We start from the raw sequence: 5,776 nt of genomic DNA, 5'->3' as shown, positions 1-5,776 counted from the left end.
TATACACAATGATGGATCTCTTCATAGGCTAGCTAGCTAGCTTATTGATGGATTCTTTGTGGAGACACACATGAATAGTACATACGTAAATCGATTTGATCACATGCGGCTCACAGTTTGCTACGTGCATGTGCCGGCCACCTGAAAATCCATCCACCTGCTCGCTTGAAGTACTTGCGCTTGTGCATCTCCTTGTGAGTCCGCCGTGGCAAAAATTGTCAGTGAACAGATGCCGGCCAACTGAAAATCCATCCACCTGCCGGCTTGATGTACTTGCGCTTTGTGCATCTCCTTGTGAGTCCGCCGTGGCAAAAATTGTCAGTGTACAGATACTTGCTGAACATCCGCAGTCCGACCTTGCATCAACATTGGGTACAACCAAAGGCCAGCGCCTCGCATTAGGCAGCAGCATCGCGCTGCCATTGGCCCATGGACGGGAAACACCGTCCCTTTCTTCTCCAGATCAACCTCGTACACTTTAATCATATTCCGGTAACAGAACGCTTGCCAATCTCGTCGTTTGGAATTGGATGGTTAGGAGAATTAGAGAGGACATTGGAGATTAGGCGTGAGGAAGAAAAATAAATCAGGAGACAATGGGTTTCGGGTAATCTACACCGTTATAATTCGGTCCCACCAGATTAACGACTCGTAAATTCTAATTAACGTGGGAATTTTTAGGAAGTGCCTAATTATTATAGAAGAAAATATAGATATAGATAAATTAGTCCCAAAAATCATATAGAATAGCATATAAATGCATATAAAACATCCAAGGTTGATAATATAATAGCATGGAACAATAAAAAATTATAGATACGTTGGAGACGTATCAGCAATCGCCATGTAATTGCTTTACTTTATCACTAAGCGGTAGCGATAGTCGTAGAAGCAATGGTTGGCGAGACGACAACGATGCTACGATAGACATCAAGGTGTCAAGCCGGTGACAATGGTGATCATGACGGTGCTTTGGAGATGAAGATCAAAAGCACAAGACGATGATGGCCATATCATATCACTTATTTTGATTGCACGTGATGTTTATCTTTTATGCATCTTATTTTGCTTAATACGGTGGTAGCATTATAAGATGATCTCTTACTAAATTTCAAGGTATAAGTGTTCTCCCCGAATATGCACCGTTGCTACTGAGGGAGTCCTGGACTAAGGGGTCCTCGGGCGTCCGGCCTGTTGGACATGGGCCGGGCTGTTGGGCTATGAAGATACAAGACTAAAGATTCTCTCACCCGTGTCCGGATGGGACTCTCCTTGGCGTAGATGGCAAGCTTGACGTTCGGATATGAAGATTCCTTTCTCTGTAACTGACTTTGTGTAACCCTAGGCACCCCTGGTGTCTATATAAACCGGAGAGTTTAGTCTGTAGAGGCAATCATAATCATATAGGCTAGACTTATAGGGTTTTAGCCATTATGATATCGTGGTAGATCAACTCTTGTAACCCCCATACTCATCAATATTAATCAAGCAGGACGTAGGGTATTACCTCCATCGAGAGGGCCTGAACCTGGGTAAAACTTCGTGTCCCTTGTCTCTTGTTACCATCAACCTCAGAGGCACAGTTCAGGACCTCCTACCCGAGATCCGCCGGTTTTGACACCGACATTGGTTCTTTCATTGAGAGTTCCACTATGTCACCGTCAGAAGGTTCGATGGCTTCATCAATCATCTACAGCGATGCGGCCCTGAGGGAGGTCTTTTTCCCCGGCCAGATCTTCATGTTCGGCGGCTTCGCACTGCGGGCCAACTCGCCTGGCCATCTAGAGCAGATTGACAGCTACGCCCCTGGCCATCAGGTCGGGTTTGGAAGCTTGAACTAAATTGCTGATATCCGCAGAGACTTGATCTTCGACGGATTCGAGCCCATGGCAGCCGCTCCCTGCCACCGCGATGAGCATGACCTAAATCTGTCAACAAACCATGCTCAGGAGATAACGCCTGTAAGTGCTCCGGCCCTAGATCCGGAGCAGACTGCGCCATCCGAAGACGGGAAGCTCAACCCTGCCACCGAGGCCGCAGAATCAGCGGCGTTGGAGTCGCACACAGACCCAATTTCGTGCGGGATCCGCGTCACCGGAACCCCGGACTCGTCTCCGGCCACTGGCACCGAACCATGCGCACCCGCGTCCGCTGAGCCTGATTAGGCACCGATCGTCGAATTCAGCGCCGCATACACCTTTCGGCACTCACCTTTAGGCGATGTGCTAAACTCATTAAAAAAAACCCTCCTTAGCAGGGGACTCACAGCCGAATTATATCTGGTTTGAACTAGGGGTTGATCACGGGGAATTTCGCTTCCCACCCACCTCCCACTTAATAGCCACTTTCGAAGACCTAACAGACATGCCTGATTACGGCTCCAAAGAGATCGATGGTATGGACGACGATGCCGAAGAGGAGCAGGCCGAAAACCCACCATTTACCGGGCACTATACCACCACCCCCTCATATAACGTATACATGGTGGATACACCCAAAGAGAATAGCGGCGACGACAAGGAAGACCCATTCGAGGATAAACCTCCTGAGATACAATCAAAGCACCGACGTCAATGGCGCCCCTCCAAGTCACACCGTGGAAAAGACAGCAATACCGGCACAGGAGAAAACAATACTCCGAACGATGCTGAAGACAATGAAGACCCCGTTAAGCCAACTTCAGAAAAGGACGAACGGGAAGACAGGCAAGTTAGCCCCGATGAACAGGCCATAAACAAAGACTCGAAGGACAGTAATTATCTTCCGCTCTCCGAGGATGAGGAGAGCCTCGGTAATGAGGATTTTATCGTGCCTGAGGAACCTCTCGAGCAGGAGTTCTTCAAGCGCCGGCTAATAGCCACTGCAAAAGGCCTGAAAAAGAAGCAGCAGCAGCAGCTTAAAGCTGACAAAGATCTACTCAATGATAGATGGACTCATGTCCTGGCAGCCGAGGAATACGACCTCGATTGCCCATCCAAAAGTTATCCGAAGCGCAGATTGCTACATCAATTGGACGGCGAGGCGCTGGAGCCTGTACCGTCAGCACGTAATGCGGTTGATCGACCACAACATGGCCGAGACAAAGTGGAAACTCAAGCCGACCACCAGCTAGCACTACCTCACCATAAAGGCAAAAAGAAAACAGCTCGGGGACATATATACGACCTACAGCAGGACCTGGTCAGTGGAGCAGGTCAGATCAGATCAATCTACGGATCGCGGGGGTGTGCCCCGATGTGCGACGACGGCTATCAAGCTGAACATGGCAAGCACAATCACGTCCGCGCCGAAAGCCGCAGACGGACTCCATCCGAACTACGTCATGACCTAGCCCGATATAGAGGCACCGCACACCCCCTCTGCTTCACTCATGAAGTAATGGAACATGAATTCCCAGAAGGCTTCAAACCCGTGAATATTGAATCATATGATGGAACCACAGATCCCACGGTATGGATTGAAGACTTTATTCTCCATATTCATATGGCCCGCGACGACGATCGTCATGCCATCAAATACCTCCCGCTAAAACTCAAGGGGCCAGCTCGGCAATGGCTGAACAGTCTGCCTAAGAATTCCATTGGTAGCTGGGAAGACTTGGAAAACGCCTTCCGCGATGTAAGAGCCTGGATTTTTGCCCTTTTCTTTTTCCTTTGATTGTTTTTGATTTCTTGTTTTGTTTTGCTTTTCCATGGCTATGTGGTTCTGAAACTTGGGAAGATCATATCTTCCTAGATTTTATAGTGGCTTGTCACCCTCATCATCATCCCAACATCATGTCAATTCCATCCTTGACCTAACCTAATATTTTTTTATTGGGAACATTCCTTTTCTAATAAAGGAATAACCCTTTAAACCCTAGGTTGAGAAGCAACCTACATTCCTGTCACTCCCAAAATTCCCAAATAATTCTCATAAATTGTTTGGGTCATATCTTCCTCAAATATGGCAAAATATTTCATTGTCCATGTTTCCATCATGCTCAATTAATTCCTTTTCTGTTCTGTCCTGAATGGCAGTTTGTGAAGCAAGTGCCATTTATCTTTTCCCAATTCAACCCAAATTTCTTGGACATCTTTTCCTGTCCAAATAATAGCCTCATGCCAAAATTAAACTCAATTTGCCTAGTAAATATTCCTGAGAAAATTTTCAAAGTTCCCGTCTAAGGGAAGTGATTGTGAAGGAAGTACAAGCTAGGCATATCCAAATGAGTTGAAACTTTGCAATGTCCTTCAGATGATCAAATAGTGACTCTCCACCAAATATGAGCTCATGTAAGTTAACTATGTGATTCCAGCTCCAAATCTTAGTTTCTGGTCATATTTTTAGTTTGTGAAGCAACTATATTTTATATTGCTTCAATTGAGCTGAAACTTTACCAGGACATTCTTCTACCTATATAAACTCCTTCCACCAAGTTTTAGCTCCATTAGTTGATCCATTTGCCCTGTGCAATTTTTCCAAGTTTCTTCCCAGAGCAAAGCATTGTGAAGCAAGTGTTATTTTGGCTCATCCAAATGGCCTAAAACTTTTTGAGAAACTTCATACCTTCAAATAATTGGGCCATGACTAATTTAAGCTCAACTTGCCTCTCCATGTGAGTGCATCATCCAAATCCCTAATTCTGGCCATTATAGTGGTTTCTACAGCAACCACTAGCTAAACTCCTCTTCTTAGCCTCATTTATGGTAGTCGACACCACCTTTGTGTGTGATCATAACCAGACAAACTATTTACTGAGCTACCAAGCTGGTGTCCACACTGCACAGCACAAACACTTGGGTGCTGGTTTGACTTGGGGCCATCTGCAAATCACTTCTTTGCCCCTGGACCGATTTATTTCCTCATTTTGACTGAGGAGACGACGGTCTATATACTGGACATGGTCGACCCAGCCAGAACGCGCTGTTTCCACCAGTGCTCGTGGTGATCACGCTGGCGTCACACATAGTGCAAGCTCTGGCTCGGTCTGGCCACTGTGCTCGTTTTCTCCCTCCTCGTCTCGACATCCAACCATGTCCTGGAGCTTCCCTGTGATCGACTGCATCTCACTGCATCGTTGCCTCGCCGTGGTTCTCCTTAGATGCGTCACAAACGCCATGCCCGTGCCATGCCCAGCCTTTGCCCGCCATTAAAGCTTGGTCGGGAGCTCGCTCGTTAGCTCTAGAGCTCCTCCCCGTGCCTATATAAGGACCCCCGAACCCCTCTGCAGCTCATTCATCCCTCCGCCGCCTCATTTGTCCTCTGTAGTCGCCTCATCTCGCTGGAGTTCGTCGCCGTCCACCATAGCCGCATTGGCCTCGGCTTGGTTCCGACCAACCCGAGCCTCCTCCCCTCCTCCTACCACGTCCACCGAGCCCCCCCTAGTCCCACTGAGCTGCCCCAACACCTCGCCCCTTGCCGGAGTGCACCGTGGCCGTGGCCTCCACGTTCGGTCGCCGCCCCCACCTCTCAGACACCACTCCAGCACGGCCATCCAGAGCTCCTCTCTCTCCCGTCTCCACCACAGCAGTCCCACACCTCCACCAGCCTCCCCATCTCCTCCGTTCGTCGCCGGAGAGCCCACATCGTCAAGAGCCGCCGCCGCCCGAAGCTCCTGGCGCCTCCCGTCGCCACGACCTCCCCTCCTCTCCACTCCTCCCCGGTGCCGCCTTACCCTCTGAACGGGTGAGCCATGGCCTCCCACACCCGCTGGTGGCCTCGGCTCGGCCGAAGATGGCTGGAGCCGGTCGGACCCCTCGCCTGAGCGCCCCTACTTGGCCTTGTTCCTCCTCTG

This window comes from Triticum dicoccoides, chromosome 7A, assembly GCF_002162155.2.
Source record: "Triticum dicoccoides isolate Atlit2015 ecotype Zavitan chromosome 7A, WEW_v2.0, whole genome shotgun sequence".
Classification (NCBI taxonomy): domain Eukaryota; kingdom Viridiplantae; phylum Streptophyta; class Magnoliopsida; order Poales; family Poaceae; genus Triticum; species Triticum dicoccoides.
Note: the sequence above shows the minus strand (reverse complement) of the source record.